Source organism: Salmo salar, chromosome ssa22 (genome assembly GCF_905237065.1).
Source record: "Salmo salar chromosome ssa22, Ssal_v3.1, whole genome shotgun sequence".
In the NCBI taxonomy this organism is placed as follows: Eukaryota; Metazoa; Chordata; class Actinopteri; order Salmoniformes; family Salmonidae; genus Salmo; species Salmo salar.
Window position 1 is genome coordinate 21394333 of NC_059463.1, and position 17065 is coordinate 21411397.

General features: G+C 41.7%; 1 long non-coding RNA gene across 1 annotated transcript in view; it reads left to right on the forward strand.

Annotated features, from left to right (window-relative positions):
- The first annotated feature begins 534 nt into the window (after nt 1–534).
- The window catches only part of LOC106582950 (uncharacterized), a 52609-nt gene continuing 36078 nt past the window's right edge, over nt 535–17065 (forward strand). Inside the window, exons 1-2 of the long non-coding RNA XR_001323408.2 lie at nt 535–720; nt 2019–2119. This is a non-coding gene — a long non-coding RNA (uncharacterized lncRNA). The remainder of the gene's footprint in view (nt 721–2018; nt 2120–17065) is intronic.

Consider the following 17065-nt stretch of genomic DNA (forward strand, 5'->3'; position numbering starts at 1 on the left):
GGATATTTCGGGAATTTGGCAACGAGGCCCTTTATCTACTTCCCCAGAGTCAGATGAACTTGTAGATACCATTTGTATGTCTCTGTGTGTAGTTTGAAGAAAAGTTGCTAACAAGAGATAGCGCAATTGCTAACTAGCGTTAGTGCAATGACTGGAAGTCTATTGTATCAGCTAGTATGCTAGTAGATAACATAGACTTTCAGTGTGAAACTACTTCTAACTTCCTTTATACTGCACACAGACATAAAAATTATATCCACAAGTTCATCGGACCCTGGGGATGTAGATAAATGGCCTCATTGTCAAATTCCAAAGTATCCCTTCAATGATGACACCATTGTATAAAAGTAATCTCATGAAGATATTTCCACTGATTATATTACTAATATTTAACCATTATATATTAAGGATGACAAAAGCATAATTTGTCAGGAACAAGGACGGATTCTAAGATTGTGACTGTTAAAGTTTGTTATTTCCTGATATTGGGAGGCTGTTGTTTTTAAAGTGATGACACAAACAGAGAAGCGTAGACAGCTTTCCATGGTTGAGTGGGTGCATCACTGAGCAGGATAAAGCTGGTGATTAGTACACTAAAGAGATTTAGCCAGCGAATTATCTGACACAGCTATGGAAGCATTGCAAGCAGGGCATGGAAACTGGTAGGAACGTTGATATAAAGCCTGTGTCAGCCCGTAATATTTCAACAGTGCTTAGATGGTAGGTCTTGCGTGCTTTTAATCCACAAAGAAAACAGGAAAATATTGTTTTGGTTGCGGTCTGTTTGTTTGTGATCTGTCATGAGTGAGTGGAGAGGATGGGAGTGGACTGTTTTGTCCAACCTGGATAAAGTCAGGCTAAACAGTCCTGTGCCTGGAGCTGATGTAGGTGAGGGGACTATATGATTAGGCTGGCGGTAGTGTAGGAGAAGTCCGTGGGAGTGGGGTTATGAATGAGTGAGTAAGTCGAAGGGATGCAGAGCGTTTTTTTGGCAGACCTGGGTATGAGGTCTGCTGATAGTGTAGAGTGAAGCTCACCCAGCATGCACAGGCAATGACACAGTCATTATTAAGATGAATGCAGAACTGCACCTCAGTCTCCAGGTGCCTCAGAAAAGGAGAGAAGGGAAAAAGAAGGAGGGAAAGACTGAGAATATTTCTCTATCAGTTAAACAGAGTGAATGTTCAAAGCATAATAAGCAGGCATTTTCGCGCAAACTATGGTGGTCTGCTTGAAACATGTTGGTATTACAGAGGCTATAGAAGGACAAGAAATGGTCAGAGAGGGCACTTCCTGTATGGAATCTTCTCAGGTTTTGGCCTGCCATATGAGGTCTGTTATACTCACTGACACCATTCAAACAGTTTTAGAAACTTTAGGGTGTTTTCTATCCACATCTACTAATTATATGCATATTCTAGTTTCTGGGCAGGAGTAATAACCAGATTAATTCGGGTACGTTTTTTATCCGGCCGTGAAAATACTGCCCCCTATCCTAAACAGGTTAAAATGTACAGACTAATGCAGCACTTTTCCTGTTTTAATGTATTAAATGCTGCTGTAGGTATAACAAGTGGGCTTGGATATTCTCACATTTCTATCATCCATAACTCTATGGTAGAGATGTTGGATCTTGTATGGTTTTTTTCTCACTGCTGGGTGTCTTTGTTCCCCTTTGATTTCATGCTAGCTCTCGCTCAAGAACACACCTTGATATGTATTTCTTAAACGCCTCAAATTTGTCACAGCCATCTGTAAACCACATACTGTAACACCCTCCTTAGCAGGACCAACTGCTGTGGTTTCATTTAGAGGAGGGTAAAGGCAGGAATATTCAGACACTGGTGAGACGTGACTGCTAAGTGTAATAGCTAAAACGTGATCAAACAAGATAGCGAAGCATGGTGTCTTTAAAAGACAGAGATGTAGGAGCTGTATCTGTTGTTGTTTTTGTTGTGGTTGTTGTTGTTGTTTTTGTTGTTGAGTGGCTGACTGCTTGCTGACTGCTTCTTTTGCAGAGCCTGCCAGTAGTGTTTAGGTCTCTGTCAGTCCTCTGTGACCCAGTCCTGATTCTCAGCTCACTGCAATCAGGAAAGCAACAGGTGGTGCCGGCGCTCAGGTGAGCTCACATCTGATAGACACACACAGACAAAGACACGTCTCAGAGCAGCCCGTCCAGGGAGAATTACCACTCATCTGCCCTTCATCATGGAAATTAAAACACTTTATAAAAAACAAAACTCATATGAGGCTGTTTGAGGTTGTTTGCCTCTACTAGGTGCGTGTGCGTATGAGTGTGTACGTGAGTGTACTAGCAGGTGTGTATGCGTCTGTGTACAAGTGTGTACATGAGTGTATATGTGTTCATGTGTGGGGTCTCTTTTCTTTGGGGGGTGGGAGCAGTTATTTCCAATGTCTGTTTGTCCACTCCAGGACCTGGAGCATAATGTCCAGAGCAATAGAGTCAGCTGCAGAGCTATAGGTCAATACTGACTGGAAGAGAGTTTAGGATTGTTAGAGTCTGCGTGAAACTTGGAACATTGTTATACACAGAAGCATAGTATATAAAGGAGTGAAAGAGACAGTTTTTTACATCAGAAGTTAATGGTTATCTATAGGAGACAGATGGCTTTGGAATGTGTTGGGTGGACGGGAGGAAGTCACAGGATTGCTATAGAGGAAGCGGATGGACATCTGTGGATTAGGCGAAGGAGGGGTTGAGGTCAGGTTAGATCCCCTGAAGGGAGAAATGATGGTTTATTACCCTATTACCCTCTTCCTGTCAAACCATAACATGTAAGGATTGGAGAGAAGGAGGAGTGCCTAAAGTGGAGTGTATTTAAACTTGTGGTGGTGGAAACATGTTTTTGTCTGAATCCAGCAGTATCGACCCTTTGGGAAGAATTGAACTTGGTTAAGCTTCTCCAGTGCCCGTGAGTTATTTCCCCTGAAAATTAGAACCTAACAGGATGAATACAAAATGTTCATCCCCTAGAGCAGCGTTTCATACAACAACAATGTGTGCTGTTGGGTACTGGAGGACTGGAGTTGGGAAACACTGAGCTAGTGCACCTGGCATTAGTGGAAACCATTACATTTTCATTTGATAGACAATCAAAAGAAAACCATTACATTTCCATTGCTATACAACTTAAAGTGCATATAGTCAAACCTGTGAATCACTGCCACCGCTGGACTAGGATGGTCTTGATGCAGTGTAATTGGCAAGTGTGAATGAAGTTTCTGAGGCATAACAAGTGACACATTAAAAGGCTGTTTCTCACCGTTAGCAGACCCGCTATGACACAATACTTTGCTCTGAGATGAGACACTTAATGCAAACTAATTTACATAATGTTTGTAGAGAAACCATGAGTGTTAATTGCTAGACTTTGGCGGTATGTGAGTTTATTATGCTGGAACAGTATCATTTCCATGTCCAACTAGGAGTATTATAGGTTACCAGCAACAGAATGGCCATAATGGATTGACACAAATCTCTAAATACTGTGTCTGTGGTGACTTGTACTGTCCATCTGATGCCTGTTAGGCATCATAGGAGAGGCCATCTTTTGGCAGCCAGAATCTAACCTTTAATGTGTCCTTAGAGCAGGGATGCACAGCTCCTCTTGAGAGGCACAGCTTTTTAAATGTACATTTAGGAGACTATGTACAGTCACCATAGAAATTATGGTGGGGAAGGGCTCTTGTCAAATAGGGAAGTTTGTTCTGCTCAGTAAGCCCCAAACATAAATTGTCTGCAACACTGAAATGGGCAACAACTATTTGAATTAATGAGGAGCCGGAACACACCTCAATTCAAACTGTTAGAAAATACAACTAGTTCAAAAATAATTTGAAATTGACAAGTTGAAACATAGCCTATGTATAATTAGCAGGCAGTGCATGTTAACTGTACTGTTGCGTAACAATCACATTTTAGAACAGTGAGTGTATTCTGACATCAAAATCAAATCAAATCAAATTATATTTGTCACATGTGCCGAATACAACAGGTGTAGACCTTACAGTGAAATGCTTACTTACAAGCCCTTAACCAACAATACAGTTGTAATAAAATTAAATTAAATACAAATAGAGATATAACAAATAAAACAATAAAATAAGAGTAGCAAGGCTATATAGTGGGGGTTCCGGTACAGACAGTTCCGGTGCATGTGCGGGGGCACTGGTTAGTTGAGGTAATTAAGGTAATATGTACATGTAGTTAGAGGTAAAGTGACTATGCATGGATAATAAACAGAGTAGCAGCAGCGTAAAAATGGGGGGTGGGGTGGGGACAATGCAAATAGTCCGGGTAGCCATTTGATTAACTGTTCAAGAGTCTTATTACTTTGGGGCAGAAGCTGTTAACCTCTCTAGGCTAGGCGGGACGAATTCGTCCCACCTACGTAACAGCCACGGCTATCCTGTGGCGCGATTTTCAAAACCTTAAAAATCCTATTACTTCAATTTCTCAAACATATGACTATTTTACAGCCATTTAAAGATAAGACTCTCGTTAATCTAACCACACTGTCCGATTTCAAAAAGGCTTTACAACGAAAGCAAAACATTAGATTATGTCAGCAGAGTACCAAGCCAGAAATAATCAGACACCCATTTTTCAAGCCAGCATATAATGTCACCAAAACCCAGAAGACAGCTAAATGCAGCACTCACCTTTGATGATCTTCATCAGATGACAACCCTAGGACATTATGTTATACAATACATGCATGTTTTGTTCAATCAAGTTCATATTTATATCAAAAACCAGCTTTTTACATTAGCATGTGACGTTCAGAACTAGCATACCCCCGCAAACTTCCGGGAATTCGCTAACATTTTACTAAATTACTCACGATAAACGTTCACAAAAAGCATAACAATTATTTTAAGAATTATAGATACAGACCTCCTCTATGCACTCGATATGTCCGATTTTAAAATAGCTTTTTGGTGAAAGCACATTTTGCAATATTCTAAGTACATAGCCCAGGCATCACGGGCTCGCTATTTAGACACCCGGCAAGTTTAGCACTCACCATAATCATATTTACTATTATAAAAATTTCATTACCTTTTGTTGTCTTCATCAGAATACACACCCAGGACAGCTACTTCAATAACAAATGTTGGTTTGGTCCAAAATAATCCATCGTTATATCCGAATAGCGGCGTTTTGTTCGATGCGTTCCAGACACTATCCGAAATAGTAAAGAAGTGTCACGCGCTTGGCGCAATTCGTGACAATAAAATTCTAAGTATTCCATTACCGTACTTCGAAGCATGTCAATCGCTGTTTAAAATCAATTTTTACGACATTTTTCTCGTAGAAAAGCGATAATATTCCGACAGGGAATCTCCTTTTCGGCAAACAGAGGAAAAAATCCCAAAGGCGGGGGCGGTCGGGGTCACGCGCATAAGCTAGTGTCTCTTGATGGGCCACTTGAGAAAGGCGATAATGTGTTTCAGCCTGGGGCTGGAATGACGACATTCTGTTTTTTCCCGGGCTCTGAGAGCCTATGGAAGACGTGGGAAGTGTCACGTTAGAGCAGAGATCCTTAGTAAATGATAGAGATGGAAAAGAAGTTCAACAAATGGTCAGACAGGCCACTTCCTGTAAAGGAATCTCTCAGGTTTTGACCTGCCATTTGATTCTGTTATACTCACAGACACCATTCAAACAGTTTTAGAAAATTTAGGGTGTTTTCTATCCATATGTAATAAGTATATGCAGATTCTAGTTACTGAGTAGGAGTGGTAACCAGATTAAATCGGGTATGTTTTTTTTATCCAGCCGTGTCAATGCTGCCCCCTAGCCCTAACAGGTTAACCTGTTGGGTCTAGGGGGCAGCATTTGCACGTCTGGATAAATTTTTTTTTTACCCGATTTAATCTGGTTACTAATCCTACCCAGTAACTAGAATATGCATATACTTATTATATATGGATAGAAAACACTCTAAAGTTTCCAAAACTGTTTGAATGGTGTCTGTGAGTATAACAGAACTCATTTGGCAGGCAAAACCCTGAGACATTTTCTGACAGGAAGTGGATACCTGATGTGTTGTATTGACTTTAAACCTATCCCATTGAAAAACACAGGGGTTTAGGAATATTTTGGCACTTCCTATTGCTTCCACTAGATGTCACCAGCCTTTACAAAGTGTTTTGAGTCTTCTGGAGGGAGATCTGACCGAACAAGAGCCATGGAACGATGATGTCCCATTAGACACCTGGCGCGCGAGTTCATGTTGGGTACCCTCGTTCCAATACGTTATAAAAGAGTATGCATTCGTCCACCTTGAATATTATTCATGTTCTGGTTAAAAAAGGCCCTAATGATTTATGCTATACAACGTTTGACATGTTTGAACGAACGGAAATATATTTTTTCCCCTCGTTCATGACGAGAAGTCCGGCTGGCTTACATCATGTGCTAACGAGACGGAGATTTTTGGACATAAATGATGAGCTTTTTTGAACAAAACTACATTCGTTATGGACCTGTGATACCTGGAAGTGACATCTGATGAAGAGAATCAAAGGTAATGGATTATTTACATAGTATTTTCGATTTTAGATCTCCCCAACATGACGTCTAGTCTGTATCGCAACGCGTATTTTTCTGGGCGCAGTGCTCAGATTATTGCAAAGTGTGATTTCCCAGTAAGGTTATTTTTAAATCTGGCAAGTTGATTGCGTTCAAGAGATGTAAATCTATAATTCTTTAAATGACAATATAATATTTTACCAATGTTTTCTAATTTTAATTATTTAATTTGTGACGCTGACTTGACTGCCGGTTATTGGAGGGAAACGATTTCCTCAACATCAATGCCATAGTAAAACGCTGTTTTTGGATATAAATATGAACTTGATAGAACTAAAAATGCATGCATTGTCTAACATAATGTCCTAGGAGTGTCATCTGATGGAGATTGTAAAAGGTTAGTGCATCATTTTAGCTGGTTTTATGGTTTTGGTGACCCTGTCTTTGACTTGACAAATCATTACACACAACTCTTGTAAATGTACTGTCCTAACATACTCTAAATTTATGCTTTCGCCGTAAAACCTTTTTGAAATCGTAAAACGTGGTTAGATTAAGGAGATGTTTATCTTTCAAATGGAGTAAAATAGTTGTATTTTTGAAAAATTTGAATTTTGACATTTATTTGCCGCTCTTGAAATGCACCTGCTGTTGATGGAGTGCACCACGGGTGGCACGCTAGCGTCCCACCTAGCCCCAAGAGGTTAAGAAGCCTTTTTGAACTAGACTTGGCGCTCCGATACTGCTTGCCGTGCAATGGCAGAGAGAACAGTCTATGACTAGGGTGGCTGGAGTCCTTGGCAATTTTTTGGGCCTTCCTCTGACTCCGCCTGGTATAGAGGTCCTGGATGGCAGGAAGCTTGGGCCCGGTGATGTACTGGGTCATATGCATTACCCTCTGTAGTGCCTTGCAGTCGGAGTCCGTGCATTTGCCATACAAGGCGGGGATAAAACAAGTCAGGATGCTCTCGATGGTGCAGCTGTAGACTTTTTGAGGATCTGAGGACCCATGCCAAATCTTTTCAGTTTCCTGAGGGGAAATGGGCATTGCCGTGCCCTCTTCATGACTATCTTGGTATGTTTGGACCATGATAGTTTGTTGGTGATGTGGACACAAAGGAACTTGAAGCTCTCAACCTGCTCCACTACAGCCTCGTCGATGAGAATGGGGGCGTGCTCGTTCCTCCTTTTTTTGTAGTCCACAATCAACTCCTTTGTCTTGATCATGTTAAGGGAGAGGTTGTTGTCCGGGCACCACATGGTCAGGTCTTTGACCTCCTCCCTATAGGCTGTCTCATCGTCGGTGATCAGGCCTACCACTGTTGTGTCAACAGCAAACTTAATGATGGTGTTGGAGTTGTGCCTGGCTGTGGAGTATTGCGTGAACAGAGAGTACTGGAGGGGACTGAGCACGCACCCCTGAGGGGCCCCCGTGCTGAGGATCAGTGTGGCGAATGTGTTGTTACCTACCCTCACCACCTGGGGGCGGCCCGTCAGGAAGTCTAGGATACAGTTGCAGAGGGAGCTGTTTAGTCCCAGGGTCCTAAGCTTAGTGATGAGTTTTGAGGGCACTATGGTGTTGAATTCTGAGCTGTAGTCAATGAATAGCATTGTCACCTAGGTCTTCCTTTTGTCCAGGTGGGAAAGGGCAGTGTGGAGTGCAATAGAGATTGCATCATCTGTGGATCTGTTGGTGCGGTATGCGAATTGGAATGGGTCTAGGGTTTCTGGGATAATGGTGTTGATGTGAGGCATGACCAGCCTTTCAAAGCATTTCATGGCTACAGACGTGAGTGCTATGGGTCGGTAGTAATTTAGGTAGGTTACATTAGTGTTCTTGGGCACAGGGACTATGGTGGTCTGCTTGAAACATGTTGGTATTACAGACTTTGACAGGGAGAGGTTTAAAATGTCAGTGAAGACACTTGCCAGTTGTTCAGCGCATGCTCGGAGTACACTTCCTGGTAATCTGTCTGACCCAGCGGCCTTGTGAATGTTGACCTGTTTAAAGGTCTTGCTCACATCAGCTGCGGAGAGTGTGATCACACAGTCATCCGGAACAGTTTATACTCTCATGTATGTTTCAGTGTTACTTGCCTCGAAGGTAGCATAGAAATTATTTAGGCTGTCTGGTTGGCTCGTGTCACTGGGCAGCTCTTGGCTGTGCTTCCCTTTGTAGTCTGTAATATTTTGGAAGCCCTGCCACATCCGATGAGTGTTGGAGCCAGTGTAGTATGATTCGATCTTAGTCCTGTATTGATGCTTTGCCTGTTTGATGGTTCGTCGGAGGGCATAGCGGGATTTCTTATAAGCTTCCGGGTTAGAGTTCCTTGAAAGCGGCAGCTCTACCCTTTAGCTCAGTGCGAATGTTGCCTGTAATCCATGGCTTCTGGTTGGGGTATGTGCGTACAGTCACTGTGTGGACAACGTCCTCGATGCACTTATTGATAAAGCCAGTGACTGATGTGGTGTACTCCTCAATGCAATCGGAAGAATCCCGGAACATATTCCAGCCTGTGCTAGCAAAACAGTCCTGTAGTTTAGCACCTGCTTCATCTGATAACTTTTTTATAGACCTAGTCACTGGTGCTTCCTGCTTTAATTGTTGCTTGTAAGCAGGAATCAGGACGATAGAGTTATGGTCAGATTTGCCAAATGGAGGGTGAGGGAGAGCTTCGAACGCATCTCTGTGTGTGGAGTAGAGGTGGTCTAGATTTTTGTTTTTACCTTTGGTTGCACATTTAACCTGTCATGGCTAGGGGGCAGTATTTTCACGGCTGGATAAAAAACGTACCCGATTTAATCTGGTTACTACTCCTGCCCAGTAACTACAATATGCATATAATTATTGGCTTTGGATAGAAAACACCCTAAAGTTTCTAAAACTGTTTGAATGGTGTCTGTGAGTATAACAGAACTCATATGGCAGGCCAAAACCTGAGAAGATTCCATGCAGGAAGTGGCCTGTCTGACAATTTCTTTCCCTTCTTGATTATCTCTATCCATTACAGAGGATCTCTGCTGTTACGTGACACTTCCTACGGCTCCCATGGGCTCTCTGAAGGCGGCAAAAAGCTGAATTGTGGCTTTGCAGGCTCTGGTTGAAAAAAAGTAGCGCGTTTGGGTAGTGGCTGGTTACAGTACTGTGAGACTCAGGCGCGTGCCCGCGTCGACCGAATGCTTTGTTTTCTTTTGTCTGTTTACCTAAACGCAGATTCCCGGTCGGAATATTTTCGCTTTTTTACGAGAAAAATTGCATAAAAATGGATTTTAAACAGCGGTTGACATGCTTCGAAGTACGGTAATGGAATATTTAGAAATCTTTTGTCACGAATTGCGCCATGCTCGTGACCCTTATTTACACTTCGGATAGTGTCTTGAACGCACGAACAAAACGCCGCTATTTGGATATAACGATGGATTATTTTGGACCAAACCAACATTTGTTATTGAAGTAGCATTCCTGGGAGTGCATTCTGACGAAGAACATCAAAGGTAATCAAACTTTTGTAATAGTAAATCGGAGTTTGGTCAGGGCTAAACTTGGTGGGTGTCTAAATAGCTAGCCGTGATGGCTGGGCTATGTACTCAGAATATTGCAAAATGTGCTTTCACCGAAAAGCTATTTTAAAATCGGACACCTCGATTGCACAAAGGAGTTCTGTATCTATAATTCTTAAAATAATTGTTGTGTTTTTTGTGAACGTTTATCGTGAGTAATTTAGTAAATTCACCGGAGGTTTGCGGGGGGTATGCTAGTTCTGAACGTCACATGCTAATGTAAAAAGCTGGTTTTTGATATAAATATGAACTTGATTGAACAAAACATGCATGTATTGTATAACATAATGTCCTAGGTGTGTCATCTGATGAAGATCATCAAAGGTTAGTGCTGCATTTAGCTGTCTTCTGGGTTTTTGTGACATTATATGCTAGCTTGAAAAATGGGTGTCTGATTATTTCTGGCTGGGTACTCTGCTGACATAATCTAATGTTTTGCTTTCGTTGTAAAGCCTTTTTGAAATCGGACAGTGTGGTTAGATTAACGAGAGTCTTGTCTTTACAATGGTGTAAAATAGTCATATGTTTGAGAAATTGAAGTAATAGCATTTCTAAGGTATTTGAATAACGCGCCACGGGATTCAACTGGCTGTTGAGTAGGTGGGACGATTTCGTCCCGCCGACCCTAGAGAGGTTAATGTCATCGTTCATCCACGACTCGCTGAAGCATAAAATATTACAGTTTTTAAATGTCCAGTCGGTAGGATATACGTGCTTTCAGTTCATCCCATTTATATTCTAGTGATTGAACGTTAGCTAGCAGAACGGGGGATAAGGACAGATTAGCCACCCGTCGCCAGGTCCTCACAAGGCACCCTGATCTTTCGCCTCAAAATCTACATTTCCTTCTCCAGCGAATCACTGGTCTTTTCGGGTGTCAACAGTATATCCCTCGCGTCCGACTCATTGAAGAAAAACTCTTCGTCCAGTTTGAGGTGACCAATCCCAGTTCTGATGTTTAGAAGCTCTGTTCGGTCATAGGAGACAGTAGCAGCAACATTATGTACAAAACAAGATACGAACAATGCGAAAAAATTTACAAAATAGCATGATTGGTTGAGGGCCGATAAGACGGCAGCCCTACCCACCAGCGGCATCATCTCAATTGGAGGTTTACTTTGTAGCAATGCAAATATCATGGTACATGGTATCATGGTACATGGCTATATGGATACTCAATCATTATGGTACTTTTTAATGTTAAAACTGCTTATGGAGGTTATATCCAATGGTAGCGCCTAGCGCGAAATACGAAAAACCTTAAAAATGTTATAATTTCAATTTCTCAAACATATGACTATTTTACACCATTTGAAAGATGAGACTCTCCTTTATCTAACCACATTGTCCGATTTCAAAAAAGGCTTTACAACGAAAGCAAAACATTAGATTATGTCAGGAGAGTACCCAGCCAGAAATAATCAGACACCCATTTTTCAAGCTAGCATATATGTCACAAAAACCAAAACCACAGCTAAATGCAGCACTAACCTTTAATGATCTTCATCAGAGGACACTCCTAGGACATTATGTTATACAATACATGCATGCTTTGTTCAATCAAGTTCATATTTATATCAAAAACCAACTTTTTACATTAGCATGTGACGTTCAGAACTAGCATACCCACCGCAAACTTCCGGTGAATTTACTAAATTACTCACGATAAACGTTAACAAAAAACATAACAATTATTTTAAGAATTATAGATACAGAACTCCTTTATGCAATCGCGGTGTCCGATTTTAAAATAGCTTTTCGGTGAAAGCACATTTTGCAATATTCTGAGTAGATAGCCCGGCCATCACGGCTAGCTAATTTGACACCCACCAAGTTTGCCCCTCACCAAACTCAGATTTACTATAAGAAAAATTGGCTTACCTTTGCTGTTCTTCGTCAGAATGCACTCCCAGGACTTCTACTTCAACAACAAATGTTGTTTTGGTTCGAAATAATCCATAGTTATATCCAAATAGCTCCGTTTTGTTCGTGTGTTCAAGTCACTATCCGAAGGGTGACAATTTTTTTTAAATATTCCATTACCGTACTTCGAAGCATGTCAAACGCTGTTTAAATTCAATTTTTATGCGATTTTTCTCGTAAAATAGCGATAATATTCCGACCCGGAGACCTTGTTTTCGTTCAAACACTGAAAATAGAAAATGGAGTCTTCACATGCATGTGCGCGCCCGTGTCATTGTTCTCAGAACGACCACTTTCCAAAAGCCCTACTGTTTTTCGCCCAGGGACTGCAGAGTCATCATTCCCTGTTCTGGCGCCTTCTGAGAGCCTATGGGAGCCTTAGAAAATGTCACGTTACAGCAGAGATCCTCTATTTTCGATAAAGAGGCTATAGAAGGACAATAAATGGTCAGACAGGGCACTTCCTGTATGGAATCTTCTCAGGTTTTGGCTTGCCATAAGAGTTCTGTAATACTCACAGACACCATTCAAACAGTTTTAGAAACTTTAGGGTGTTTTCTATCCAAATCAAATAACTATATGCAAATTCTAGTTTCTGGGCAGGAGTAATAACCAGATTAAATCGGGTACGTTTTTTATCCGGCCGTGAAAATACTGCCCCCTAGCCCCAACAGTTTAACAGACAGATTATTTCACTTATAATTCACTGTATCACAATTCCAGTGGGTCAGACATTTATATACACTAAGTTGACTGTGCCTTTAAACAGCTTGGAAAATTCCATAAAATTATGTCATGGCTTTAAAAGCTTCTCATAGGCTAATTGACATCATTTGAGTCAATTGGAGGTGTACCTGTGGATGTATTTCAAGGCCTACCTTCAAACTCAGTGCCTCTTTGCTTGACATCATGGGAAAATCAAAAGAAATCAGCCAAGACCTCAGAAAAAAAGTCTGGTTCATCCTTGGGAGCAATTTCCAAGCGCCTGAAGGTACCACGTTCATCTGTACAAACAATAGTACCCAAGTATAAACACCATGGGAACACGCAGCCGTCATACCATTCAGGAAGGAGACACGTTCTGTCTCCTAGAAATGAATGTACTTTGGTGCAAAAAGTTCGAAACAATTCCAGAACAACAGCAAAGGACCTTGTCGAAATGCTAGAGGAAACAGGTACAGAAGTATCTATATCCACAGTAAAATGAGTCCTATATCGGCATAACCTGAATGGCCGCTCATCAAGGAAGGAGCCACAGCTCCAAAACCGCCATAAAAAAAGCCAGACTACAGTTTGCAACTGCACATGGGGACAAAGATTGTACTTTTTGGAGAAATGTCCTCTGGTCTGATGAAACAAAAATAGAACTGTTTGGCCATAATAACCATCATTATTTTTGGAGGAAACGGGGGGAGGCTTGCAAGCCAAAGAACACCATCCCAACCGTGAAGCACAAGGGGTGGCAGCATCATGTTGTGGGGGTGCTTTGCTGCAGGAGGGACTGGTGCACTTCACAAAATAGATGGCATCATGAGGGAGGAAAAGTATGTGGATATATTGAAGCAACATCTCAAGACATCAGTCAGGAAGTTAAAGCTAGACTCAATTGGGTCTTCCAAATAAACAATGACCCCAAGCATACTTACAAAGTTGTGGCAAAATGGTTTAAGGACAACAAAGTCAAGGTATTGGAGTGGCCATCACAAAGCCCTGACCTCAATCCCATAGACGATTTGTGGGCAGAACTGAAAAAGCATGTGTGAGCAAGGAGGCCTACAAACCTGACCCAGTTACACCAGCTCTGTCAGGAGGAATGGGCCAAAATTCACCCAGCTTTTTGTGGGAAGCTTGTGGAAGGCTACCCGAAACGTTTGACCCAACAATTTAAAGGCAATGCTACCAAATAATAATTGAGTGTATGTAAACTTCTGACCCACTGGGAATGTGATGAAAGAAATAAAAGCTGAAATCAATCATTCTCTCTACTATTATTCTGACGTTTCACATTCTTAAAACATAGTGGTGATCCTAACTGAACTAAGACAGGGAATGTTTAACTAGGATTCAATGTCAGGAATTGTGAAAAACTGAGTTTAAATGTATCTGGCTAAGGTGTATGTAAACTTGCAACTTCAACTGTAGATATCCCATAAAAAATCTGACGTTTCCAGGTACAATAGTCATTTACAACCTTAACAATGTCTACACTGTATTTCTGATCAATTTGATGTTATTTTAATGGACAAAACAATTGCTTTTCCAAGTGACCCAAACTTTTGAATGGTAGTGTGTATTAATCAATTTCATCCACCTGTCATACATTTTGTTTTGTTATACATTCAAAGTGTTGTGTTTCTGTGATACTCAGTTTTACGAACTAATAACTAGCCTACGGATATTGTTGCACTTGCTTTGTCTCGAGGTCCTACTGTAGGCCTATTTACAAGCGCAGTCGATTCAGACAGTTAACTTGAGTGGCAACAAATCTGCCCAATTATCTGATTCGCTTTCTTTACACCCACTTCTGTTGATCCTCCCACTTTTGTTAACACACACTTTTAGACAGACTCCATGTATGCAATTACCCATGACTCGATGATATGAGCAAAGCGATTGTGCTTACCACAGTGATTCGATAGTATTCGGTCTCTATTTGGCCGATTTTTTTGTTCAGTGCAGAAACATTGATATCGTTAGTGGCCTATGCTTACTGTGTGTCACTCAGCTCACGAGATAGCTGCAAGACACACTATTAGCGATAGATTTAACATTTGATTCAACGGTATAATTTCTGTCACATCATTAGTTTATAGCTTCATCATTATCTGCAGCAGTAGGTTTAGGCTTTGCATTTTATCCATGTTTTTATGTGTCATGCATTTTACAGTAGTCTGTCATGCTGGCATGAATGATTCGGGAGACAGGCGCAGGAATGCGTAATAGTTTTTTTTACTATACCCCAAATTACGGCGTGGCGTGTAAGGGCACGGGGACGCACTGCACTAGCAGCCCAACGACACCGGTCTCGAGGATGATCACAGGAATGCAGTGCGGGTCGATCAGGACCCGATGCAGCTGCCGAAGTTGCGTCGTCGTCGGACGGGCCAGTTGCTGCTGCCAAAGTTGCAGCGGCGTTGGACGCACCAGCACCAGTGGTGTCGGACGGACCGTTTCTGACGGCGTCGCACGGGCCAGTTTTGGCTGCATAAGTGGCGTCGTCGGACGGACCCATTTTGGCGACGTCAGACGGCCCAGTTGCAGCTGCTGAAGTTGCGGAGGCGCCGGATCGACCAGGCGCAGCATCGTCAGACGGGTCATTCTTACTGTCTCCCTTAGTGGTCGATTATTCTGTCATGTTGGCATGAATGATTCGGGAGACAGGCGCAGGAATGGGTAATAGGGTTTTTTATTATACCCCAAAGGGCACAGGGACGAAGACCAAACAAACACGTAACAAAAAACATGTTTTACCTTTGGGGTCAAATCTGACTACTTTTAGTGCTTTTAGGGTAAAAAAAATAGAACATTAATGTATATTTAAATTAGTTTGATTTTATTTTAAGAATCTTTAGGGGTACCAATAATCTTGACACTATCTTTTCTCTGAGCAATTGTATTAGTATCCAATAATATAATTGTCAATATTTTTTGGGACAACAATATAGCTCACTATTTGTGTTATTATTATTTTTTTTATCATCTTTATCTACAGCTACATGGTTGGTTTGTGTTCTTCAGCTGAAAAGGGGTAATACTAGAGTATTGTTTGCTCATTAATGTTTGGTGCATCCCAGATACAAACTAACAACATTATCAACAACTGAAGAAGTGCGGAAATAAATGTTTACTATAACAAATACTTTGACATTGACAATCAGGTGTAAGGCTTTCGTGTAAGAGCAACACACATAAGTATCTCAATTGAGAATTTGGCCTACAAAGCACAACCTTGTGTCCCTCTCCCAGTCTTCTTCTCAGTAAAATTGCACAACTCTTGCTCCAGCTCTGCCAGGCTGTCGGTCTGGGAGGCAAGCTGCATGTAAGAGGTGATGAGAAAGTTGGGCCCGACCAGCCAGCCATGACAAAAATAGATTACTCTGAGAACGAGACAGACAGACTGCCATGACAAAAATAGATTACTCTGAGAACGAGACAGACTGTGTGTGCGTGTGTTCGTGTGTGTGTGCATGTGAAAAGGAGAGGTAGCGAGAGAGACAGTGAAAGCAGCAAGGGAAATAATGATAGAGAGTAGAATGACTGATACCTTAATCTTGGTTATTATTTCAGGTCCAGTCTTCATAAGCACTACATAAATGTGTGACAAATCATCCGTATGGCAAATCAAATCAAATTGTATTAGTCATATGCGTCGACTACAACATTTCACCTTACAGTGAAATGCTTACTTACGAGCCCCTAACCAACAATGCAGTTTAAAATAATATGGATAAGAATAAGAAATAAAACCAACAAGTAATTAAAGAGCAGCAGTAAAATAACAATAGCGAGACTATATACAGGGGGGTACCGGTACAGAGTCAATGCGCGGGGGCACCGGTTAGTTGAGGTAATATGTACATGTAGGTAGAGTTATTAAAGTGACTATGCATAGATGATAACAACAGAGAATAGCAGCGGTGTGAAAGGGGGGGGGGCAATGCAAATAGTCTGGGTAGCCATTTGATAATGTTTTCAGGAGTCATGGCTTGGGGGTAGAAGCTGTTCAGAAGCCTCTTGAACTAGACTTGGCGCTCCGGTACCGCTTTCCGTGCTGTAGCAGAGAGAACAGTCAATGACTAGGGTGGCTGGAGTCTGACAATTTTTAAGGCCTTCCTCTGACACCGCCTGGTATAGAGGTCCTGGATGACAGGAAGCTTGGCCCCAGTGATGTACTGGGCCGTTCGCACTACCCTCTGTAGTGCCTTGCGGTCGGAGCCCCAAGCAGTTGCCATACCAGGCAGTGATGCAACCAGTCAGGATGGTCTCTATGGTGCAGCTGTAGAACCTTTTGAGGATCTGAGG